At 43.4% G+C, this 26,267-nt stretch overlaps 15 pseudogenes; all 15 read left to right on the forward strand.

Annotated features, from left to right (window-relative positions):
- The first annotated feature begins 573 nt into the window (after positions 1-573).
- Positions 574-837, forward strand: LOC130351581 (U2 spliceosomal RNA; annotated as a pseudogene).
- Positions 838-2,312: 1,475 nt separating this feature from the next.
- On the forward strand, positions 2,313-2,576 carry LOC130351593 (U2 spliceosomal RNA; annotated as a pseudogene).
- A 1,472-nt stretch (positions 2,577-4,048) lies between these two features.
- Positions 4,049-4,312, forward strand: LOC130351520 (U2 spliceosomal RNA; annotated as a pseudogene).
- A 1,469-nt stretch (positions 4,313-5,781) lies between these two features.
- On the forward strand, positions 5,782-6,045 carry LOC130351532 (U2 spliceosomal RNA; annotated as a pseudogene).
- A 1,468-nt stretch (positions 6,046-7,513) lies between these two features.
- LOC130351531 (U2 spliceosomal RNA) lies at positions 7,514-7,778 on the forward strand (annotated as a pseudogene).
- A 1,457-nt stretch (positions 7,779-9,235) lies between these two features.
- Positions 9,236-9,499, forward strand: LOC130351544 (U2 spliceosomal RNA; annotated as a pseudogene).
- A 1,478-nt stretch (positions 9,500-10,977) lies between these two features.
- On the forward strand, positions 10,978-11,242 carry LOC130351533 (U2 spliceosomal RNA; annotated as a pseudogene).
- A 1,457-nt stretch (positions 11,243-12,699) lies between these two features.
- On the forward strand, positions 12,700-12,964 carry LOC130351540 (U2 spliceosomal RNA; annotated as a pseudogene).
- A 1,476-nt stretch (positions 12,965-14,440) lies between these two features.
- LOC130351549 (U2 spliceosomal RNA) lies at positions 14,441-14,704 on the forward strand (annotated as a pseudogene).
- A 1,471-nt stretch (positions 14,705-16,175) lies between these two features.
- LOC130351550 (U2 spliceosomal RNA) lies at positions 16,176-16,439 on the forward strand (annotated as a pseudogene).
- A 1,513-nt stretch (positions 16,440-17,952) lies between these two features.
- Positions 17,953-18,216, forward strand: LOC130351551 (U2 spliceosomal RNA; annotated as a pseudogene).
- A 1,477-nt stretch (positions 18,217-19,693) lies between these two features.
- On the forward strand, positions 19,694-19,957 carry LOC130351552 (U2 spliceosomal RNA; annotated as a pseudogene).
- Positions 19,958-21,428: 1,471 nt separating this feature from the next.
- LOC130351553 (U2 spliceosomal RNA) lies at positions 21,429-21,692 on the forward strand (annotated as a pseudogene).
- A 1,459-nt stretch (positions 21,693-23,151) lies between these two features.
- Positions 23,152-23,415, forward strand: LOC130351554 (U2 spliceosomal RNA; annotated as a pseudogene).
- A 1,483-nt stretch (positions 23,416-24,898) lies between these two features.
- LOC130351555 (U2 spliceosomal RNA) lies at positions 24,899-25,162 on the forward strand (annotated as a pseudogene).
- Positions 25,163-26,267: the final 1,105 nt, after the last annotated feature.

Raw genomic sequence — 26,267 nt, forward strand, 5'->3', positions numbered from 1 at the left:
TGTGGTAGTTACCATGGATACCCAAGTGATGTGTGAGCTAACACATAGGCCCAACAGATTCCAAGAAGGCCAGAATCACCAGCGGCACCACCATCGATTGTCAGGTCACCCGGATTCAGCAAATACCAGAGTCCAAAATGATGCAGGTTTATACTGTTAATTTTCAGTTTATCGTTACAGTTGGTGTTATTCCATGTCGGAAGGGACGCAGCTACAGCCAGTGGGGTAACTAGAGACAGGCAGGCAGCTATGTGCAACAAAGGTAGGCGTGTTGTTTTCATATGCAGATCTGAAATATTGTCTTATATGCAAGAGGAGGAGTGATGGGGGTTCAGGCAAAAGCCAGGCTATGGATTGCATTGCTAAATGCTCCATCAGAGTGCAATGGTCGCCTGTCCTTTTTTTAAGTGATGATGTGGGTTTAGCCTGTGCTGTATGTATGTATGGGTGGCTGACTGCCACCCACCCAGAAAGTGTATGGGAGGCTGGTTGGCTGCCAGCCTTCCTTCCATTCCTATGAGTAATGTGAGTGCTCATGAAGGGGACATGGTTGGGTCCACCCCTTTCCCGGTTATCCCCTCTAGGCCTTTTGGCTTAGATCAAGTGTAAAAAAAGAAAGGATCTTGCGACAGATCGCATCCTGAGGCACGTTTTTTTTTGTGTGAATACTTGCACTTGGGTGACTTGTGAGCACATACTGATACATACGTTCCCTATCTGGGGACCATAAATTAAATGGATTTTTGAGAAAGGGAGCTGATTTGGAAGCTTGCTTCTGTCGCCCTATGCATTGACCCGATGTGGCAGTATCTTCGGGTAGTGAACAGTGCACCACCCCATTCCAGTGTTAAACAAGAAAGATTCTCATTTAATCCTCCGTGGGTGAGAATTTGAGTTTGAGAATTGGAGACCAAAATGATGAGTTGCACTGACTGGTTTATGAACGTCTATTCATTTAGCGTTTTAATGACCATGTTTGCACACTGATTGGTGTAAAAAAATAAAATAAAACTAAATAATAATAATCTAGCACACCTGTGCAGGTTTGACATGACATGACAGGTAGCTGTCTTGTGGGTGGTGCTGAATCCTGTTAAATGACATGAGGGTCTCATGCCTATACACAAGGGTGTGTCATTGCTGTTGCTTGACCATGCATTGGTTTCTGTGGTCAGTGAATGATAAAAACAAAATTTACCATCCATTGATGGATGGGAAATCCGCCATGAGGCATTTGTTTTTAGAAACTGCTGCTCACAACCAATGTTGCAATGGAGTGTCTCCATCTGCTGGTGGTATTGGAAAGGCATTAGTGCTATGACAGGGTCTGAAGAAGAAGAAGAAGAAGAAGAAGAAGAAGAAGACGGAAAAAAATATATATAAAAAGAAAAAGAGAGAGAGAGAGAGAGACTGACTTAGTGAGCGAGTGAGTGAGAGAGTGAGAGTGAGTGAGAGTGAATGAGTGAGTGAGTGATTGAGTGAGTGAGTGAGTGAGAACAAATGAGTTAAAGCAAGTGAGTGAGAGAGATCGAATGAATGAAAGTCTGAATGACAGAAAGAAAAAAGGATGAAGAAAGAAGCATGAAGAAAAAAAAATGTATATGGAGTTGCTGACATGAGTGCAATCTACAAAGCCGTTGAGGCTGATCCTCATGGGAGGATTATTGCACCAGGACCCTTAGCACTTTTAAAATGCCATTCAATGCCACGGGCTAGATGTAAACTGCAGATGACCATGTTGTGGTAGTTACCATGGATACCCAAGTGATGTGTGAGCTAACACATAGGCCCAACAGATTCCAAGAAGGCCAGAATCACCAGCGGCACCACCATCGATTGTCAGGTCACCCGGATTCAGCAAATACCAGAGTCCAAAATGATGCAGGTTTATACTGTTAATTTTCAGTTTATCGTTACAGTTGGTGTTATTCCATGTCGGAAGGGACGCAGCTACAGCCAGTGGGGTAACTAGAGACAGGCAGGCAGCTATGTGCAACAAAGGTAGGCGTGTTGTTTTCATATGCAGATCTGAAATATTGTCTTATATGCAAGAGGAGGAGTGATGGGGGTTCAGGCAAAAGCCAGGCTATGGATTGCATTGCTAAATGCTCCATCAGAGTGCAATGGTCGCCTGTCCTTTTTTTAAGTGATGATGTGGGTTTAGCCTGTGCTGTATGTATGTATGGGTGGCTGACTGCCACCCACCCAGAAAGTGTATGGGAGGCTGGTTGGCTGCCAGCCTTCCTTCCATTCCTATGAGTAATGTGAGTGCTCATGAAGGGGACATGGTTGGGTCCACCCCTTTCCCGGTTATCCCCTCTAGGCCTTTTGGCTTAGATCAAGTGTAAAAAAAGAAAGGATCTTGCGACAGATCGCATCCTGAGGCACGTTTTTTTTTGTGTGAATACTTGCACTTGGGTGACTTGTGAGCACATACTGATACATACGTTCCCTATCTGGGGACCATAAATTAAATGGATTTTTGAGAAAGGGAGCTGATTTGGAAGCTTGCTTCTGTCGCCCTATGCATTGACCCGATGTGGCAGTATCTTCGGGTAGTGAACAGTGCACCACCCCATTCCAGTGTTAAACAAGAAAGATTCTCATTTAATCCTCCGTGGGTGAGAATTTGAGTTTGAGAATTGGAGACCAAAATGATGAGTTGCACTGACTGGTTTATGAACGTCTATTCATTTAGCGTTTTAATGACCATGTTTGCACACTGATTGGTGTAAAAAAATAAAATAAAACTAAATAATAATAATCTAGCACACCTGTGCAGGTTTGACATGACATGACAGGTAGCTGTCTTGTGGGTGGTGCTGAATCCTGTTAAATGACATGAGGGTCTCATGCCTATACACAAGGGTGTGTCATTGCTGTTGCTTGACCATGCATTGGTTTCTGTGGTCAGTGAATGATAAAAACTAAATTTACCATCCATTGATGGATGGGAAATCCGCCATGAGGCATTTGTTTTTAGAAACTGCTGCTCACAACCAATGTTGCAATGGAGTGTCTCCATCTGCTGGTGGTATTGGAAAGGCATTAGTGCTATGACAGGGTCTGAAGAAGAAGAAGAAGAAGAAGAAGAAGAAGAAGAAGACGGAAAAAAATATATATAAAAAGAAAAAGAGAGAGAGAGAGAGAGACTGACTTAGTGAGCGAGTGAGTAAGAGAGTGAGTGAGAGTGAATGAGTGAGTGAGTGATTGAGTGAGTGAGTGAGTGAGAACAAATGAGTTAAAGCAAGTGAGTGAGAGAGATCGAATGAATGAAAGTCTGAATGACAGAAAGAAAAAAGGATGAAGAAAGAAGCATGAAGAAAAAAAAATGTATATGGAGTTGCTGACATGAGTGCAATCTACAAAGCCGTTGAGGCTGATCCTCATGGGAGGATTATTGCACCAGGACCCTTAGCACTTTTAAAATGCCATTCAATGCCACGGGCTAGATGTAAACTGCAGATGACCATGTTGTGGTAGTTACCATGGATACCCAAGTGATGTGTGAGCTAACACATAGGCCCAACAGATTCCAAGAAGGCCAGAATCACCAGCGGCACCACCATCGATTGTCAGGTCACCCGGATTCAGCAAATACCAGAGTCCAAAATGATGCAGGTTTATACTGTTAATTTTCAGTTTATCGTTACAGTTGGTGTTATTCCATGTCGGAAGGGACGCAGCTACAGCCAGTGGGGTAACTAGAGACAGGCAGGCAGCTATGTGCAACAAAGGTAGGCGTGTTGTTTTCATATGCAGATCTGAAATATTGTCTTATATGCAAGAGGAGGAGTGATGGGGGTTCAGGCAAAAGCCAGGCTATGGATTGCATTGCTAAATGCTCCATCAGAGTGCAATGGTCGCCTGTCCTTTTTTTAAGTGATGATGTGGGTTTAGCCTGTGCTGTATGTATGTATGGGTGGCTGACTGCCACCCACCCAGAAAGTGTATGGGAGGCTGGTTGGCTGCCAGCCTTCCTTCCATTCCTATGAGTAATGTGAGTGCTCATGAAGGGGACATGGTTGGGTCCACCCCTTTCCCGGTTATCCCCTCTAGGCCTTTTGGCTTAGATCAAGTGTAAAAAAAGAAAGGATCTTGCGACAGATCGCATCCTGAGGCACGTTTTTTTTTGTGTGAATACTTGCACTTGGGTGACTTGTGAGCACATACTGATACATACGTTCCCTATCTGGGGACCATAAATTAAATGGATTTTTGAGAAAGGGAGCTGATTTGGAAGCTTGCTTCTGTCGCCCTATGCATTGACCCGATGTGGCAGTATCTTCGGGTAGTGAACAGTGCACCACCCCATTCCAGTGTTAAACAAGAAAGATTCTCATTTAATCCTCCGTGGGTGAGAATTTGAGTTTGAGAATTGGAGACCAAAATGATGAGTTGCACTGACTGGTTTATGAACGTCTATTCATTTAGCGTTTTAATGACCATGTTTGCACACTGATTGGTGTAAAAAAATAAAATAAAACTAAATAATAATAATCTAGCACACCTGTGCAGGTTTGACATGACATGACAGGTAGCTGTCTTGTGGGTGGTGCTGAATCCTGTTAAATGACATGAGGGTCTCATGCCTATACACAAGGGTGTGTCATTGCTGTTGCTTGACCATGCATTGGTTTCTGTGGTCAGTGAATGATAAAAACAAAATTTACCATCCATTGATGGATGGGAAATCCGCCATGAGGCATTTGTTTTTAGAAACTGCTGCTCACAACCAATGTTGCAATGGAGTGTCTCCATCTGCTGGTGGTATTGGAAAGGCATTAGTGCTATGACAGGGTCTGAAGAAGAAGAAGAAGAAGAAGAAGAAGACGGAAAAAAATATATATAAAAAGAAAAAGAGAGAGAGAGAGACTGACTTAGTGAGCGAGTGAGTGAGAGAGTGAGAGTGAGTGAGAGTGAATGAGTGAGTGAGTGATTGAGTGAGTGAGTGAGTGAGTGAGAACAAATGAGTTAAAGCAAGTGAGTGAGAGAGATCGAATGAATGAAAGTCTGAATGACAGAAAGAAAAAAGGATGAAGAAAGAAGCATGAAGAAAAAAAAATGTATATGGAGTTGCTGACATGAGTGCAATCTACAAAGCCGTTGAGGCTGATCCTCATGGGAGGATTATTGCACCAGGACCCTTAGCACTTTTAAAATGCCATTCAATGCCACGGGCTAGATGTAAACTGCAGATGACCATGTTGTGGTAGTTACCATGGATACCCAAGTGATGTGTGAGCTAACACATAGGCCCAACAGATTCCAAGAAGGCCAGAATCACCAGCGGCACCACCATCGATTGTCAGGTCACCCGGATTCAGCAAATACCAGAGTCCAAAATGATGCAGGTTTATACTGTTAATTTTCAGTTTATCGTTACAGTTGGTGTTATTCCATGTCGGAAGGGACGCAGCTACAGCCAGTGGGGTAACTAGAGACAGGCAGGCAGCTATGTGCAACAAAGGTAGGCGTGTTGTTTTCATATGCAGATCTGAAATATTGTCTTATATGCAAGAGGAGGAGTGATGGGGGTTCAGGCAAAAGCCAGGCTATGGATTGCATTGCTAAATGCTCCATCAGAGTGCAATGGTCGCCTGTCCTTTTTTTAAGTGATGATGTGGGTTTAGCCTGTGCTGTATGTATGTATGGGTGGCTGACTGCCACCCACCCAGAAAGTGTATGGGAGGCTGGTTGGCTGCCAGCCTTCCTTCCATTCCTATGAGTAATGTGAGTGCTCATGAAGGGGACATGGTTGGGTCCACCCCTTTCCCGGTTATCCCCTCTAGGCCTTTTGGCTTAGATCAAGTGTAAAAAAAGAAAGGATCTTGCGACAGATCGCATCCTGAGGCACGTTTTTTTTTGTGTGAATACTTGCACTTGGGTGACTTGTGAGCACATACTGATACATACGTTCCCTATCTGGGGACCATAAATTAAATGGATTTTTGAGAAAGGGAGCTGATTTGGAAGCTTGCTTCTGTCGCCCTATGCATTGACCCGATGTGGCAGTATCTTCGGGTAGTGAACAGTGCACCACCCCATTCCAGTGTTAAACAAGAAAGATTCTCATTTAATCCTCCGTGGGTGAGAATTTGAGTTTGAGAATTGGAGACCAAAATGATGAGTTGCACTGACTGGTTTATGAACGTCTATTCATTTAGCGTTTTAATGACCATGTTTGCACACTGATTGGTGTAAAAAAATAAAATAAAACTAAATAATAATAATCTAGCACACCTGTGCAGGTTTGACATGACATGACAGGTAGCTGTCTTGTGGGTGGTGCTGAATCCTGTTAAATGACATGAGGGTCTCATGCCTATACACAAGGGTGTGTCATTGCTGTTGCTTGACCATGCATTGGTTTCTGTGGTCAGTGAATGATAAAAACAAAATTTACCATCCATTGATGGATGGGAAATCCGCCATGAGGCATTTGTTTTTAGAAACTGCTGCTCACAACCAATGTTGCAATGGAGTGTCTCCATCTGCTGGTGGTATTGGAAAGGCATTAGTGCTATGACAGGGTCTGAAGAAGAAGAAGAAGAAGAAGAAGAAGAAGACGGAAAAAAATATATATAAAAAGAAAAAGAGAGAGAGAGAGAGAGACTGACTTAGTGAGCGAGTGAGTGAGAGAGTGAGAGTGAGTGAGAGTGAATGAGTGAGTGAGTGATTGAGTGAGTGAGTGAGAACAAATGAGTTAAAGCAAGTGAGTGAGAGAGATCGAATGAATGAAAGTCTGAATGACAGAAAGAAAAAAGGATGAAGAAAGAAGCATGAAGAAAAAAAAATGTATATGGAGTTGCTGACATGAGTGCAATCTACAAAGCCGTTGAGGCTGATCCTCATGGGAGGATTATTGCACCAGGACCCTTAGCACTTTTAAAATGCCATTCAATGCCACGGGCTAGATGTAAACTGCAGATGACCATGTTGTGGTAGTTACCATGGATACCCAAGTGATGTGTGAGCTAACACATAGGCCCAACAGATTCCAAGAAGGCCAGAATCACCAGCGGCACCACCATCGATTGTCAGGTCACCCGGATTCAGCAAATACCAGAGTCCAAAATGATGCAGGTTTATACTGTTAATTTTCAGTTTATCGTTACAGTTGGTGTTATTCCATGTCGGAAGGGACGCAGCTACAGCCAGTGGGGTAACTAGAGACAGGCAGGCAGCTATGTGCAACAAAGGTAGGCGTGTTGTTTTCATATGCAGATCTGAAATATTGTCTTATATGCAAGAGGAGGAGTGATGGGGGTTCAGGCAAAAGCCAGGCTATGGATTGCATTGCTAAATGCTCCATCAGAGTGCAATGGTCGCCTGTCCTTTTTTTAAGTGATGATGTGGGTTTAGCCTGTGCTGTATGTATGTATGGGTGGCTGACTGCCACCCACCCAGAAAGTGTATGGGAGGCTGGTTGGCTGCCAGCCTTCCTTCCATTCCTATGAGTAATGTGAGTGCTCATGAAGGGGACATGGTTGGGTCCACCCCTTTCCCGGTTATCCCCTCTAGGCCTTTTGGCTTAGATCAAGTGTAAAAAAAGAAAGGATCTTGCGACAGATCGCATCCTGAGGCACGTTTTTTTTTTGTGTGAATACTTGCACTTGGGTGACTTGTGAGCACATACTGATACATACGTTCCCTATCTGGGGACCATAAATTAAATGGATTTTTGAGAAAGGGAGCTGATTTGGAAGCTTGCTTCTGTCGCCCTATGCATTGACCCGATGTGGCAGTATCTTCGGGTAGTGAACAGTGCACCACCCCATTCCAGTGTTAAACAAGAAAGATTCTCATTTAATCCTCCGTGGGTGAGAATTTGAGTTTGAGAATTGGAGACCAAAATGATGAGTTGCACTGACTGGTTTATGAACGTCTATTCATTTAGCGTTTTAATGACCATGTTTGCACACTGATTGGTGTAAAAAAATAAAATAAAACTAAATAATAATAATCTAGCACACCTGTGCAGGTTTGACATGACATGACAGGTAGCTGTCTTGTGGGTGGTGCTGAATCCTGTTAAATGACATGAGGGTCTCATGCCTATACACAAGGGTGTGTCATTGCTGTTGCTTGACCATGCATTGGTTTCTGTGGTCAGTGAATGATAAAAACAAAATTTACCATCCATTGATGGATGGGAAATCCGCCATGAGGCATTTGTTTTTAGAAACTGCTGCTCACAACCAATGTTGCAATGGAGTGTCTCCATCTGCTGGTGGTATTGGAAAGGCATTAGTGCTATGACAGGGTCTGAAGAAGAAGAAGAAGAAGAAGAAGAAGACGGAAAAAAATATATATAAAAAGAAAAAGAGAGAGAGAGAGAGAGACTGACTTAGTGAGCGAGTGAGTGAGAGAGTGAGAGTGAGTGAGAGTGAATGAGTGAGTGAGTGAGTGAGTGAGAACAAATGAGTTAAAGCAAGTGAGTGAGAGAGATCGAATGAATGAAAGTCTGAATGACAGAAAGAAAAAAGGATGAAGAAAGAAGCATGAAGAAAAAAAAATGTATATGGAGTTGCTGACATGAGTGCAATCTACAAAGCCGTTGAGGCTGATCCTCATGGGAGGATTATTGCACCAGGACCCTTAGCACTTTTAAAATGCCATTCAATGCCACGGGCTAGATGTAAACTGCAGATGACCATGTTGTGGTAGTTACCATGGATACCCAAGTGATGTGTGAGCTAACACATAGGCCCAACAGATTCCAAGAAGGCCAGAATCACCAGCGGCACCACCATCGATTGTCAGGTCACCCGGATTCAGCAAATACCAGAGTCCAAAATGATGCAGGTTTATACTGTTAATTTTCAGTTTATCGTTACAGTTGGTGTTATTCCATGTCGGAAGGGACGCAGCTACAGCCAGTGGGGTAACTAGAGACAGGCAGGCAGCTATGTGCAACAAAGGTAGGCGTGTTGTTTTCATATGCAGATCTGAAATATTGTCTTATATGCAAGAGGAGGAGTGATGGGGGTTCAGGCAAAAGCCAGGCTATGGATTGCATTGCTAAATGCTCCATCAGAGTGCAATGGTCGCCTGTCCTTTTTTTAAGTGATGATGTGGGTTTAGCCTGTGCTGTATGTATGTATGGGTGGCTGACTGCCACCCACCCAGAAAGTGTATGGGAGGCTGGTTGGCTGCCAGCCTTCCTTCCATTCCTATGAGTAATGTGAGTGCTCATGAAGGGGACATGGTTGGGTCCACCCCTTTCCCGGTTATCCCCTCTAGGCCTTTTGGCTTAGATCAAGTGTAAAAAAAGAAAGGATCTTGCGACAGATCGCATCCTGAGGCACGTTTTTTTTTGTGTGAATACTTGCACTTGGGTGACTTGTGAGCACATACTGATACATACGTTCCCTATCTGGGGACCATAAATTAAATGGATTTTTGAGAAAGGGAGCTGATTTGGAAGCTTGCTTCTGTCGCCCTATGCATTGACCCGATGTGGCAGTATCTTCGGGTAGTGAACAGTGCACCACCCCATTCCAGTGTTAAACAAGAAAGATTCTCATTTAATCCTCCGTGGGTGAGAATTTGAGTTTGAGAATTGGAGACCAAAATGATGAGTTGCACTGACTGGTTTATGAACGTCTATTCATTTAGCGTTTTAATGACCATGTTTGCACACTGATTGGTGTAAAAAAATAAAATAAAACTAAATAATAATAATCTAGCACACCTGTGCAGGTTTGACATGACATGACAGGTAGCTGTCTTGTGGGTGGTGCTGAATCCTGTTAAATGACATGAGGGTCTCATGCCTATACACAAGGGTGTGTCATTGCTGTTGCTTGACCATGCATTGGTTTCTGTGGTCAGTGAATGATAAAAACAAAATTTACCATCCATTGATGGATGGGAAATCCGCCATGAGGCATTTGTTTTTAGAAACTGCTGCTCACAACCAATGTTGCAATGGAGTGTCTCCATCTGCTGGTGGTATTGGAAAGGCATTAGTGCTATGACAGGGTCTGAAGAAGAAGAAGAAGAAGAAGAAGAAGAAGAGAAGAAGACGGAAAAAAATATATATAAAAAGAAAAAGAGAGAGAGAGACTGACTTAGTGAGCGAGTGAGTGAGAGAGTGAGAGTGAGTGAGAGTGAATGAGTGAGTGAGTGATTGAGTGAGTGAGTGAGTGAGTGAGAACAAATGAGTTAAAGCAAGTGAGTGAGAGAGATCGAATGAATGAAAGTCTGAATGACAGAAAGAAAAAAGGATGAAGAAAGAAGCATGAAGAAAAAAAAATGTATATGGAGTTGCTGACATGAGTGCAATCTACAAAGCCGTTGAGGCTGATCCTCATGGGAGGATTATTGCACCAGGACCCTTAGCACTTTTAAAATGCCATTCAATGCCACGGGCTAGATGTAAACTGCAGATGACCATGTTGTGGTAGTTACCATGGATACCCAAGTGATGTGTGAGCTAACACATAGGCCCAACAGATTCCAAGAAGGCCAGAATCACCAGCGGCACCACCATCGATTGTCAGGTCACCCGGATTCAGCAAATACCAGAGTCCAAAATGATGCAGGTTTATACTGTTAATTTTCAGTTTATCGTTACAGTTGGTGTTATTCCATGTCGGAAGGGACGCAGCTACAGCCAGTGGGGTAACTAGAGACAGGCAGGCAGCTATGTGCAACAAAGGTAGGCGTGTTGTTTTCATATGCAGATCTGAAATATTGTCTTATATGCAAGAGGAGGAGTGATGGGGGTTCAGGCAAAAGCCAGGCTATGGATTGCATTGCTAAATGCTCCATCAGAGTGCAATGGTCGCCTGTCCTTTTTTTAAGTGATGATGTGGGTTTAGCCTGTGCTGTATGTATGTATGGGTGGCTGACTGCCACCCACCCAGAAAGTGTATGGGAGGCTGGTTGGCTGCCAGCCTTCCTTCCATTCCTATGAGTAATGTGAGTGCTCATGAAGGGGACATGGTTGGGTCCACCCCTTTCCCGGTTATCCCCTCTAGGCCTTTTGGCTTAGATCAAGTGTAAAAAAAGAAAGGATCTTGCGACAGATCGCATCCTGAGGCACGTTTTTTTTTTGTGTGAATACTTGCACTTGGGTGACTTGTGAGCACATACTGATACATACGTTCCCTATCTGGGGACCATAAATTAAATGGATTTTTGAGAAAGGGAGCTGATTTGGAAGCTTGCTTCTGTCGCCCTATGCATTGACCCGATGTGGCAGTATCTTCGGGTAGTGAACAGTGCACCACCCCATTCCAGTGTTAAACAAGAAAGATTCTCATTTAATCCTCCGTGGGTGAGAATTTGAGTTTGAGAATTGGAGACCAAAATGATGAGTTGCACTGACTGGTTTATGAACGTCTATTCATTTAGCGTTTTAATGACCATGTTTGCACACTGATTGGTGTAAAAAAATAAAATAAAACTAAATAATAATAATCTAGCACACCTGTGCAGGTTTGACATGACATGACAGGTAGCTGTCTTGTGGGTGGTGCTGAATCCTGTTAAATGACATGAGGGTCTCATGCCTATACACAAGGGTGTGTCATTGCTGTTGCTTGACCATGCATTGGTTTCTGTGGTCAGTGAATGATAAAAACAAAATTTACCATCCATTGATGGATGGGAAATCCGCCATGAGGCATTTGTTTTTAGAAACTGCTGCTCACAACCAATGTTGCAATGGAGTGTCTCCATCTGCTGGTGGTATTGGAAAGGCATTAGTGCTATGACAGGGTCTGAAGAAGAAGAAGAAGAAGAAGAAGAAGACGGAAAAAAATATATATAAAAAGAAAAAGAGAGAGAGAGAGAGAGACTGACTTAGTGAGCGAGTGAGTGAGAGAGTGAGAGTGAGTGAGAGTGAATGAGTGAGTGAGTGAGTGAGTGAGAACAAATGAGTTAAAGCAAGTGAGTGAGAGAGATCGAATGAATGAAAGTCTGAATGACAGAAAGAAAAAAGGATGAAGAAAGAAGCATGAAGAAAAAAAAATGTATATGGAGTTGCTGACATGAGTGCAATCTACAAAGCCGTTGAGGCTGATCCTCATGGGAGGATTATTGCACCAGGACCCTTAGCACTTTTAAAATGCCATTCAATGCCACGGGCTAGATGTAAACTGCAGATGACCATGTTGTGGTAGTTACCATGGATACCCAAGTGATGTGTGAGCTAACACATAGGCCCAACAGATTCCAAGAAGGCCAGAATCACCAGCGGCACCACCATCGATTGTCAGGTCACCCGGATTCAGCAAATACCAGAGTCCAAAATGATGCAGGTTTATACTGTTAATTTTCAGTTTATCGTTACAGTTGGTGTTATTCCATGTCGGAAGGGACGCAGCTACAGCCAGTGGGGTAACTAGAGACAGGCAGGCAGCTATGTGCAACAAAGGTAGGCGTGTTGTTTTCATATGCAGATCTGAAATATTGTCTTATATGCAAGAGGAGGAGTGATGGGGGTTCAGGCAAAAGCCAGGCTATGGATTGCATTGCTAAATGCTCCATCAGAGTGCAATGGTCGCCTGTCCTTTTTTTAAGTGATGATGTGGGTTTAGCCTGTGCTGTATGTATGTATGGGTGGCTGACTGCCACCCACCCAGAAAGTGTATGGGAGGCTGGTTGGCTGCCAGCCTTCCTTCCATTCCTATGAGTAATGTGAGTGCTCATGAAGGGGACATGGTTGGGTCCACCCCTTTCCCGGTTATCCCCTCTAGGCCTTTTGGCTTAGATCAAGTGTAAAAAAAGAAAGGATCTTTCGACAGATCGCATCCTGAGGCACGTTTTTTTTTTGTGTGAATACTTGCACTTGGGTGACTTGTGAGCACATACTGATACATACGTTCCCTATCTGGGGACCATAAATTAAATGGATTTTTGAGAAAGGGAGCTGATTTGGAAGCTTGCTTCTGTCGCCCTATGCATTGACCCGATGTGGCAGTATCTTCGGGTAGTGAACAGTGCACCACCCCATTCCAGTGTTAAACAAGAAAGATTCTCATTTAATCCTCCGTGGGTGAGAATTTGAGTTTGAGAATTGGAGACCAAAATGATGAGTTGCACTGACTGGTTTATGAACGTCTATTCATTTAGCGTTTTAATGACCATGTTTGCACACTGATTGGTGTAAAAAAATAAAATAAAACTAAATAATAATAATCTAGCACACCTGTGCAGGTTTGACATGACATGACAGGTAGCTGTCTTGTGGGTGGTGCTGAATCCTGTTAAATGACATGAGGGTCTCATGCCTATACACAAGGGTGTGTCATTGCTGTTGCTTGACCATGCATTGGTTTCTGTGGTCAGTGAATGATAAAAACAAAATTTACCATCCATTGATGGATGGGAAATCCGCCATGAGGCATTTGTTTTTAGAAACTGCTGCTCACAACCAATGTTGCAATGGAGTGTCTCCATCTGCTGGTGGTATTGGAAAGGCATTAGTGCTATGACAGGGTCTGAAGAAGAAGAAGAAGAAGAAGAAGAAGAAGAAGAAGACGGAAAAAAATATATATAAAAAGAAAAAGAGAGAGAGAGACTGACTTAGTGAGCGAGTGAGTGAGAGAGTGAGAGTGAGTGAGAGTGAATGAGTGAGTGAGTGATTGAGTGAGTGAGTGAGTGAGTGAGAACAAATGAGTTAAAGCAAGTGAGTGAGAGAGATCGAATGAATGAAAGTCTGAATGACAGAAAGAAAAAAGGATGAAGAAAGAAGCATGAAGAAAAAAAAATGTATATGGAGTTGCTGACATGAGTGCAATCTACAAAGCCGTTGAGGCTGATCCTCATGGGAGGATTATTGCACCAGGACCCTTAGCACTTTTAAAATGCCATTCAATGCCACGGGCTAGATGTAAACTGCAGATGACCATGTTGTGGTAGTTACCATGGATACCCAAGTGATGTGTGAGCTAACACATAGGCCCAACAGATTCCAAGAAGGCCAGAATCACCAGCGGCACCACCATCGATTGTCAGGTCACCCGGATTCAGCAAATACCAGAGTCCAAAATGATGCAGGTTTATACTGTTAATTTTCAGTTTATCGTTACAGTTGGTGTTATTCCATGTCGGAAGGGACGCAGCTACAGCCAGTGGGGTAACTAGAGACAGGCAGGCAGCTATGTGCAACAAAGGTAGGCGTGTTGTTTTCATATGCAGATCTGAAATATTGTCTTATATGCAAGAGGAGGAGTGATGGGGGTTCAGGCAAAAGCCAGGCTATGGATTGCATTGCTAAATGCTCCATCAGAGTGCAATGGTCGCCTGTCCTTTTTTTAAGTGATGATGTGGGTTTAGCCTGTGCTGTATGTATGTATGGGTGGCTGACTGCCACCCACCCAGAAAGTGTATGGGAGGCTGGTTGGCTGCCAGCCTTCCTTCCATTCCTATGAGTAATGTGAGTGCTCATGAAGGGGACATGGTTGGGTCCACCCCTTTCCCGGTTATCCCCTCTAGGCCTTTTGGCTTAGATCAAGTGTAAAAAAAGAAAGGATCTTGCGACAGATCGCATCCTGAGGCACGTTTTTTTTTGTGTGAATACTTGCACTTGGGTGACTTGTGAGCACATACTGATACATACGTTCCCTATCTGGGGACCATAAATTAAATGGATTTTTGAGAAAGGGAGCTGATTTGGAAGCTTGCTTCTGTCGCCCTATGCATTGACCCGATGTGGCAGTATCTTCGGGTAGTGAACAGTGCACCACCCCATTCCAGTGTTAAACAAGAAAGATTCTCATTTAATCCTCCGTGGGTGAGAATTTGAGTTTGAGAATTGGAGACCAAAATGATGAGTTGCACTGACTGGTTTATGAACGTCTATTCATTTAGCGTTTTAATGACCATGTTTGCACACTGATTGGTGTAAAAAAATAAAATAAAACTAAATAATAATAATCTAGCACACCTGTGCAGGTTTGACATGACATGACAGGTAGCTGTCTTGTGGGTGGTGCTGAATCCTGTTAAATGACATGAGGGTCTCATGCCTATACACAAGGGTGTGTCATTGCTGTTGCTTGACCATGCATTGGTTTCTGTGGTCAGTGAATGATAAAAACAAAATTTACCATCCATTGATGGATGGGAAATCCGCCATGAGGCATTTGTTTTTAGAAACTGCTGCTCACAACCAATGTTGCAATGGAGTGTCTCCATCTGCTGGTGGTATTGGAAAGGCATTAGTGCTATGACAGGGTCTGAAGAAGAAGAAGAAGAAGAAGACGGAAAAAAATATATATAAAAAGAAAAAGAGAGAGAGAGAGAGAGACTGACTTAGTGAGCGAGTGAGTGAGAGAGTGAGAGTGAGTGAGAGTGAATGAGTGAGTGAGTGATTGAGTGAGTGAGTGAGTGAGTGAGTGAGAACAAATGAGTTAAAGCAAGTGAGTGAGAGAGATCGAATGAATGAAAGTCTGAATGACAGAAAGAAAAAAGGATGAAGAAAGAAGCATGAAGAAAAAAAAATGTATATGGAGTTGCTGACATGAGTGCAATCTACAAAGCCGTTGAGGCTGATCCTCATGGGAGGATTATTGCACCAGGACCCTTAGCACTTTTAAAATGTTATTCAATGCCACGGGCTAGATGTAAACTGCAGATGACCATGTTGTGGTAGTTACCATGGATACCCAAGTGATGTGTGAGCTAACACATAGGCCCAACAGATTCCAAGAAGGCCAGAATCACCAGCGGCACCACCATCGATTGTCAGGTCACCCGGATTCAGCAAATACCAGAGTCCAAAATGATGCAGGTTTATACTGTTAATTTTCAGTTTATCGTTACAGTTGGTGTTATTCCATGTCGGAAGGGACGCAGCTACAGCCAGTGGGGTAACTAGAGACAGGCAGGCAGCTATGTGCAACAAAGGTAGGCGTGTTGTTTTCATATGCAGATCTGAAATATTGTCTTATATGCAAGAGGAGGAGTGATGGGGGTTCAGGCAAAAGCCAGGCTATGGATTGTATTGCTAAATGCTCCATCAGAGTGCAATGGTCGCCTGTCCTTTTTTTAAGTGATGATGTGGGTTTAGCCTGTGCTGTATGTATGTATGGGTGGCTGACTGCCACCCACCCAGAAAGTGTATGGGAGGCTGGTTGGCTGCCAGCCTTCCTTCCATTCCTATGAGTAATGTGAGTGCTCATGAAGGGGACATGGTTGGGTCCACCCCTTTCCCGGTTATCCCCTCTAGGCCTTTTGGCTTAGATCAAGTGTAAAAAAAGAAAGGATCTTGCGACAGATCGCATCCTGAGGCACGTTTTTTTTTGTGTGAATACTTGCACTTGGGTGACTTGTGAGCACATACTGATACATACGTTCCCTATCTGGGGACCATAAATTAAATGGATTTTTGAGAAAGGGAGCTGATTTGGAAGCTTGCTTCTGTCGCCCTATGCATTGACCCGATGTGGCAGTATCTTCGGGTAGTGAACAGTGCACCACCCCATTCCAGTGTTAAACAAGAAAGATTCTCATTTAATCCTCCGTGGGTGAGAATTTGAGTTTGAGAATTGGAGACCAAAATGATGAGTTGCACTGACTGGTTTATGAACGTCTATTCATTTAGCGTTTTAATGACCATGTTTGCACACTGATTGGTGTAAAAAAATAAAATAAAACTAAATAATAATAATCTAGCACACCTGTGCAGGTTTGACATGACATGACAGGTAGCTGTCTTGTGGGTGGTGCTGAATCCTGTTAAATGACATGAGGGTCTCATGCCTATACACAAGGGTGTGTCATTGCTGTTGCTTGACCATGCATTGGTTTCTGTGGTCAGTGAATGATAAAAACAAAATTTACCATCCATTGATGGATGGGAAATCCGCCATGAGGCATTTGTTTTTAGAAACTGCTGCTCACAACCAATGTTGCAATGGAGTGTCTCCATCTGCTGGTGGTATTGGAAAGGCATTAGTGCTATGACAGGGTCTGAAGAAGAAGAAGAAGAAGAAGAAGAAGAAGAAGAAGAAGAAGAAGAAGAAGAAGAAGAAGAAGACGGAAAAAAATATATATAAAAAGAAAAAGAAAGAGAGAGAGAGAGACTGACTTAGTGAGCGAGTGAGTGAGAGAGTGAGAGTGAGTGAGAGTGAATGAGTGAGTGAGTGATTGAGTGAGTGAGTGAGTGAGTGAGTGAGAACAAATGAGTTAAAGCAAGTGAGTGAGAGAGATCGAATGAATGAAAGTCTGAATGACAGAAAGAAAAAAGGATGAAGAAAGAAGCATGAAGAAAAAAAAATGTATATGGAGTTGCTGACATGAGTGCAATCTACAAAGCCGTTGAGGCTGATCCTCATGGGAGGATTATTGCACCAGGACCCTTAGCACTTTTAAAATGCCATTCAATGCCACGGGCTAGATGTAAACTGCAGATGACCATGTTGTGGTAGTTACCATGGATACCCAAGTGATGTGTGAGCTAACACATAGGCCCAACAGATTCCAAGAAGGCCAGAATCACCAGCGGCACCACCATCGATTGTCAGGTCACCCGGATTCAGCAAATACCAGAGTCCAAAATGATGCAGGTTTATACTGTTAATTTTCAGTTTATCGTTACAGTTGGTGTTATTCCATGTCGGAAGGGACGCAGCTACAGCCAGTGGGGTAACTAGAGACAGGCAGGCAGCTATGTGCAACAAAGGTAGGCGTGTTGTTTTCATATGCAGATCTGAAATATTGTCTTATATGCAAGAGGAGGAGTGATGGGGGTTCAGGCAAAAGCCAGGCTATGGATTGCATTGCTAAATGCTCCATCAGAGTGCAATGGTCGCCTGTCCTTTTTTTAAGTGATGATGTGGGTTTAGCCTGTGCTGTATGTATGTATGGGTGGCTGACTGCCACCCACCCAGAAAGTGTATGGGAGGCTGGTTGGCTGCCAGCCTTCCTTCCATTCCTATGAGTAATGTGAGTGCTCATGAAGGGGACATGGTTGGGTCCACCCCTTTCCCGGTTATCCCCTCTAGGCCTTTTGGCTTAGATCAAGTGTAAAAAAAGAAAGGATCTTGCGACAGATCGCATCCTGAGGCACGTTTTTTTTTGTGTGAATACTTGCACTTGGGTGACTTGTGAGCACATACTGATACATACGTTCCCTATCTGGGGACCATAAATTAAATGGATTTTTGAGAAAGGGAGCTGATTTGGAAGCTTGCTTCTGTCGCCCTATGCATTGACCCGATGTGGCAGTATCTTCGGGTAGTGAACAGTGCACCACCCCATTCCAGTGTTAAACAAGAAAGATTCTCATTTAATCCTCCGTGGGTGAGAATTTGAGTTTGAGAATTGGAGACCAAAATGATGAGTTGCACTGACTGGTTTATGAACGTCTATTCATTTAGCGTTTTAATGACCATGTTTGCACACTGATTGGTGTAAAAAAATAAAATAAAACTAAATAATAATAATCTAGCACACCTGTGCAGGTTTGACATGACATGACAGGTAGCTGTCTTGTGGGTGGTGCTGAATCCTGTTAAATGACATGAGGGTCTCATGCCTATACACAAGGGTGTGTCATTGCTGTTGCTTGACCATGCATTGGTTTCTGTGGTCAGTGAATGATAAAAACAAAATTTACCATCCATTGATGGATGGGAAATCCGCCATGAGGCATTTGTTTTTAGAAACTGCTGCTCACAACCAATGTTGCAATGGAGTGTCTCCATCTGCTGGTGGTATTGGAAAGGCATTAGTGCTATGACAGGGTCTGAAGAAGAAGAAGAAGAAGAAGAAGAAGAAGACGGAAAAAAATATATATAAAAAGAAAAAGAGAGAGAGAGAGAGAGACTGACTTAGTGAGCGAGTGAGTGAGAGAGTGAGAGTGAGTGAGAGTGAATGAGTGAGTGATTGAGTGAGTGAGTGAGTGAGTGAGTGAGAACAAATGAGTTAAAGCAAGGGAGTGAGAGAGATCGAATGAATGAAAGTCTGAATGACAGAAAGAAAAAAGGATGAAGAAAGAAGCATGAAGAAAAAAAAAATGTATATGGAGTTGCTGACATGAGTGCAATCTACAAAGCCGTTGAGGCTGATCCTCATGGGAGGATTATTGCACCAGGACCCTTAGCACTTTTAAAATGCCATTCAATGCCACGGGCTAGATGTAAACTGCAGATGACCATGTTGTGGTAGTTACCATGGATACCCAAGTGATGTGTGAGCTAACACATAGGCCCAACAGATTCCAAGAAGGCCAGAATCACCAGCGGCACCACCATCGATTGTCAGGTCACCCGGATTCAGCAAATACCAGAGTCCAAAATGATGCAGGTTTATACTGTTAATTTTCAGTTTATCGTTACAGTTGGTGTTATTCCATGTCGGAAGGGACGCAGCTACAGCCAGTGGGGTAACTAGAGACAGGCAGGCAGCTATGTGCAACAAAGGTAGGCGTGTTGTTTTCATATGCAGATCTGAAATATTGTCTTATATGCAAGAGGAGGAGTGATGGGGGTTCAGGCAAAAGCCAGGCTATGGATTGCATTGCTAAATGCTCCATCAGAGTGCAATGGTCGCCTGTCCTTTTTTTAAGTGATGATGTGGGTTTAGCCTGTGCTGTATGTATGTATGGGTGGCTGACTGCCACCCACCCAGAAAGTGTATGGGAGGCTGGTTGGCTGCCAGCCTTCCTTCCATTCCTATGAGTAATGTGAGTGCTCATGAAGGGGACATGGTTGGGTCCACCCCTTTCCCGGTTATCCCCTCTAGGCCTTTTGGCTTAGATCAAGTGTAAAAAAAGAAAGGATCTTGCGACAGATCGCATCCTGAGGCACGTTTTTTTTTGTGTGAATACTTGCACTTGGGTGACTTGTGAGCACATACTGATACATACGTTCCCTATCTGGGGACCATAAATTAAATGGATTTTTGAGAAAGGGAGCTGATTTGGAAGCTTGCTTCTGTCGCCCTATGCATTGACCCGATGTGGCAGTATCTTCGGGTAGTGAACAGTGCACCACCCCATTCCAGTGTTAAACAAGAAAGATTCTCATTTAATCCTCCGTGGGTGAGAATTTGAGTTTGAGAATTGGAGACCAAAATGATGAGTTGCACTGACTGGTTTATGAACGTCTATTCATTTAGCGTTTTAATGACCATGTTTGCACACTGATTGGTGTAAAAAAATAAAATAAAACTAAATAATAATAATCTAGCACACCTGTGCAGGTTTGACATGACATGACAGGTAGCTGTCTTGTGGGTGGTGCTGAATCCTGTTAAATGACATGAGGGTCTCATGCCTATACACAAGGGTGTGTCATTGCTGTTGCTTGACCATGCATTGGTTTCTGTGGTCAGTGAATGATAAAAACAAAATTTACCATCCATTGATGGATGGGAAATCCGCCATGAGGCATTTGTTTTTAGAAACTGCTGCTCACAACCAATGTTGCAATGGAGTGTCTCCATCTGCTGGTGGTATTGGAAAGGCATTAGTGCTATGACAGGGTCTGAAGAAGAAGAAGAAGAAGAAGAAGAAGAAGATGGAAAAAAATATATATAAAAAGAAAAAGAGAGAGAGAGAGAGAGACTGACTTAGTGAGCGAGTGAGTGAGAGAGTGAGAGTGAGTGAGAGTGAATGAGTGAGTGAGTGATTGAGTGAGTGAGTGAGTGAGAACAAATGAGTTAAAGCAAGTGAGTGAGAGAGATCGAATGAATGAAAGTCTGAATGACAGAAAGAAAAAAGGATGAAGAAAGAAGCATGAAGAAAAAAAATGTATATGGAGTTGCTGACATGAGTGCAATCTACAAAGCCGTTGAGGCTGATCCTCATGGGAGGATTATTGCACCAGGACCCTTAGCACTTTTAAAATGCCATTCAATGCCACGGGCTAGATGTAAACTGCAGATGACCATGTTGTGGTAGTTACCATGGATACCCAAGTGATGTGTGAGCTAACACATAGGCCCAACAGATTCCAAGAAGGCCAGAATCACCAGCGGCACCACCATCGATTGTCAGGTCACCCGGATTCAGCAAATACCAGAGTCCAAAATGATGCAGGTTTATACTGTTAATTTTCAGTTTATCGTTACAGTTGGTGTTATTCCATGTCGGAAGGGACGCAGCTACAGCCAGTGGGGTAACTAGAGACAGGCAGGCAGCTATGTGCAACAAAGGTAGGCGTGTTGTTTTCATATGCAGATCTGAAATATTGTCTTATATGCAAGAGGAGGAGTGATGGGGGTTCAGGCAAAAGCCAGGCTATGGATTGCATTGCTAAATGCTCCATCAGAGTGCAATGGTCGCCTGTCCTTTTTTTAAGTGATGATGTGGGTTTAGCCTGTGCTGTATGTATGTATGGGTGGCTGACTGCCACCCACCCAGAAAGTGTATGGGAGGCTGGTTGGCTGCCAGCCTTCCTTCCATTCCTATGAGTAATGTGAGTGCTCATGAAGGGGACATGGTTGGGTCCACCCCTTTCCCGGTTATCCCCTCTAGGCCTTTTGGCTTAGATCAAGTGTAAAAAAAGAAAGGATCTTGCGACAGATCGCATCCTGAGGCACGTTTTTTTTTGTGTGAATACTTGCACTTGGGTGACTTGTGAGCACATACTGATACATACGTTCCCTATCTGGGGACCATAAATTAAATGGATTTTTGAGAAAGGGAGCTGATTTGGAAGCTTGCTTCTGTCGCCCTATGCATTGACCCGATGTGGCAGTATCTTCGGGTAGTGAACAGTGCACCACCCCATTCCAGTGTTAAACAAGAAAGATTCTCATTTAATCCTCCGTGGGTGAGAATTTGAGTTTGAGAATTGGAGACCAAAATGATGAGTTGCACTGACTGGTTTATGAACGTCTATTCATTTAGCGTTTTAATGACCATGTTTGCACACTGATTGGTGTAAAAAAATAAAATAAAACTAAATAATAATAATCTAGCACACCTGTGCAGGTTTGACATGACATGACAGGTAGCTGTCTTGTGGGTGGTGCTGAATCCTGTTAAATGACATGAGGGTCTCATGCCTATACACAAGGGTGTGTCATTGCTGTTGCTTGACCATGCATTGGTTTCTGTGGTCAGTGAATGATAAAAACTAAATTTACCATCCATTGATGGATGGGAAATCCGCCATGAGGCATTTGTTTTTAGAAACTGCTGCTCACAACCAATGTTGCAATGGAGTGTCTCCATCTGCTGGTGGTATTGGAAAGGCATTAGTGCTATGACAGGGTCTGAAGAAGAAGAAGAAGAAGAAGAAGAAGAAGAAGAAGACGGAAAAAAATATATATAAAAAGAAAAAGATAGAGAGAGAGAGAGACTGACTTAGTGAGCGAGTGAGTGAGAGAGTGAGAGTGAGTGAGAGTGAATGAGTGAGTGAGTGATTGAGTGAGTGAGTGAGTGAGTGAGAACAAATGAGTTAAAGCAAGTGAGTGAGAGAGATCGAATGAATGAAAGTCTGAATGACAGAAAGAAAAAAGGATGAAGAAAGAAGCATGAAGAAAAAAAAATGTATATGGAGTTGCTGACATGAGTGCAATCTACAAAGCCGTTGAGGCTGATCCTCATGGGAGGATTATTGCACCAGGACCCTTAGCACTTTTAAAATGCCATTCAATGCCACGGGCTAGATGTAAACTGCAGATGACCATGTTGTGGTAGTTACCATGGATACCCAAGTGATGTGTGAGCTAACACATAGGCCCAACAGATTCCAAGAAGGCCAGAATCACCAGCGGCACCACCATCGATTGTCAGGTCACCCGGATTCAGCAAATACCAGAGTCCAAAATGATGCAGGTTTATACTGTTAATTTTCAGTTTATCGTTACAGTTGGTGTTATTCCATGTCGGAAGGGACGCAGCTACAGCCAGTGGGGTAACTAGAGACAGGCAGGCGTGTTGTTTTCATATGCAGATCTGAAATATTGTCTTATATGCAAGAGGAGGAGTGATGGGGGTTCAGGCAAAAGCCAGGCTATGGATTGCATTGCTAAATGCTCCATCAGAGTGCAATGGTCGCCTGTCCTTTTTTTAAGTGATGATGTGGGTTTAGCCTGTGCTGTATGTATGTATGGGTGGCTGACTGCCACCCACCCAGAAAGTGTATGGGAGGCTGGTTGGCTGCCAGCCTTCCTTCCATTCCTATGAGTAATGTGAGTGCTCATGAAGGGGACATGGTTGGGTCCACCCCTTTCCCGGTTATCCCCTCTAGGCCTTTTGGCTTAGATCAAGTGTAAAAAAAGAAAGGATCTTGCGACAGATCGCATCCTGAGGCACGTTTTTTTTTGTGTGAATACTTGCACTTGGGTGACTTGTGAGCACATACTGATACATACGTTCCCTATCTGGGGACCATAAATTAAATGGATTTTTGAGAAAGGGAGCTGATTTGGAAGCTTGCTTCTGTCGCCCTATGCATTGACCCGATGTGGCAGTATCTTCGGGTAGTGAACAGTGCACCACCCCATTCCAGTGTTAAACAAGAAAGATTCTCATTTAATCCTCCGTGGGTGAGAATTTGAGTTTGAGAATTGGAGACCAAAATGATGAGTTGCACTGACTGGTTTATGAACGTCTATTCATTTAGCGTTTTAATGACCATGTTTGCACACTGATTGGTGTAAAAAAATAAAATAAAACTAAATAATAATAATCTAGCACACCTGTGCAGGTTTGACATGACATGACAGGTAGCTGTCTTGTGGGTGGTGCTGAATCCTGTTAAATGACATGAGGGTCTCATGCCTATACACAAGGGTGTGTCATTGCTGTTGCTTGACCATGCATTGGTTTCTGTGGTCAGTGAATGATAAAAACTAAATTTACCATCCATTGATGGATGGGAAATCCGCCATGAGGCATTTGTTTTTAGAAACTGCTGCTCACAACCAATGTTGCAATGGAGTGTCTCCATCTGCTGGTGGTATTGGAAAGGCATTAGTGCTATGACAGGGTCTGAAGAAGAAGAAGAAGAAGAAGAAGAAGAAGAAGACGGAAAAAAATATATATAAAAAGAAAAAGAGAGAGAGAGAGAGAGACTGACTTAGTGAGCGAGTGAGTGAGAGAGTGAGAGTGAGTGAGAGTGAATGAGTGAGTGAGTGATTGAGTGAGTGAGTGAGTGAGTGAGTGAGAACAAATGAGTTAAAGCAAGTGAGTGAGAGAGATCGAATGAATGAAAGTCTGAATGACAGAAAGAAAAAAGGATGAAGAAAGAAGCATGAAGAAAAAAAAATGTATATGGAGTTGCTGACATGAGTGCAATCTACAAAGCCGTTGAGGCTGATCCTCATGGGAGGATTATTGCACCAGGACCCTTAGCACTTTTAAAATGCCATTCAATGCCACGGGCTAGATGTAAACTGCAGATGACCATGTTGTGGTAGTTACCATGGATACCCAAGTGATGTGTGAGCTAACACATAGGCCCAACAGATTCCAAGAAGGCCAGAATCACCAGCGGCACCACCATCGATTGTCAGGTCACCCGGATTCAGCAAATACCAGAGTCCAAAATGATGCAGGTTTATACTGTTAATTTTCAGTTTATCGTTACAGTTGGTGTTATTCCATGTCGGAAGGGACGCAGCTACAGCCAGTGGGGTAACTAGAGACAGGCAGGCAGCTATGTGCAACAAAGGTAGGCGTGTTGTTTTCATATGCAGATCTGAAATATTGTCTTATATGCAAGAGGAGGAGTGATGGGGGTTCAGGCAAAAGCCAGGCTATGGATTGCATTGCTAAATGCTCCATCAGAGTGCAATGGTCGCCTGTCCTTTTTTTAAGTGATGATGTGGGTTTAGCCTGTGCTGTATGTATGTATGGGTGGCTGACTGCCACCCACCCAGAAAGTGTATGGGAGGCTGGTTGGCTGCCAGCCTTCCTTCCATTCCTATGAGTAATGTGAGTGCTCATGAAGGGGACATGGTTGGGTCCACCCCTTTCCCGGTTATCCCCTCTAGGCCTTTTGGCTTAGATCAAGTGTAAAAAAAGAAAGGATCTTGCGACAGATCGCATCCTGAGGCACGTTTTTTTTTGTGTGAATACTTGCACTTGGGTGACTTGTGAGCACATACTGATACATACGTTCCCTATCTGGGGACCATAAATTAAATGGATTTTTGAGAAAGGGAGCTGATTTGGAAGCTTGCTTCTGTCGCCCTATGCATTGACCCGATGTGGCAGTATCTTCGGGTAGTGAACAGTGCACCACCCCATTCCAGTGTTAAACAAGAAAGATTCTCATTTAATCCTCCGTGGGTGAGAATTTGAGTTTGAGAATTGGAGACCAAAATGATGAGTTGCACTGACTGGTTTATGAACGTCTATTCATTTAGCGTTTTAATGACCATGTTTGCACACTGATTGGTGTAAAAAAATAAAATAAAACTAAATAATAATAATCTAGCACACCTGTGCAGGTTTGACATGACATGACAGGTAGCTGTCTTGTGGGTGGTGCTGAATCCTGTTAAATGACATGAGGGTCTCATGCCTATACACAAGGGTGTGTCATTGCTGTTGCTTGACCATGCATTGGTTTCTGTGGTCAGTGAATGATAAAAACAAAATTTACCATCCATTGATGGATGGGAAATCCGCCATGAGGCATTTGTTTTTAGAAACTGCTGCTCACAACCAATGTTGCAATGGAGTGTCTCCATCTGCTGGTGGTATTGGAAAGGCATTAGTGCTATGACAGGGTCTGAAGAAGAAGAAGAAGAAGAAGAAGACGGAAAAAAATATATATAAAAAGAAAAAGAGAGAGAGAGAGAGAGACTGACTTAGTGAGCGAGTGAGTGAGAGAGTGAGAGTGAGTGAGAGTGAATGAGTGAGTGAGTGATTGAGTGAGTGAGTGAGTGAGTGAGAACAAATGAGTTAAAGCAAGTGAGTGAGAGAGATCGAATGAATGAAAGTCTGAATGACAGAAAGAAAAAAGGATGAAGAAAGAAGCATGAAGAAAAAAAAATGTATATGGAGTTGCTGACATGAGTGCAATCTACAAAGCCGTTGAGGCTGATCCTCATGGGAGGATTATTGCACCAGGACCCTTAGCACTTTTAAAATGCCATTCAATGCCACGGGCTAGATGTAAACTGCAGATGACCATGTTGTGGTAGTTACCATGGATACCCAAGTGATGTGTGAGCTAACACATAGGCCCAACAGATTCCAAGAAGGCCAGAATCACCAGCGGCACCACCATCGATTGTCAGGTCACCCGGATTCAGCAAATACCAGAGTCCAAAATGATGCAGGTTTATACTGTTAATTTTCAGTTTATCGTTACAGTTGGTGTTATTCCATGTCGGAAGGGACG

Source organism: Hyla sarda, unplaced genomic scaffold (genome assembly GCF_029499605.1).
Source record: "Hyla sarda isolate aHylSar1 unplaced genomic scaffold, aHylSar1.hap1 scaffold_988, whole genome shotgun sequence".
NCBI classification, from domain to species: Eukaryota; Metazoa; Chordata; class Amphibia; order Anura; family Hylidae; genus Hyla; species Hyla sarda.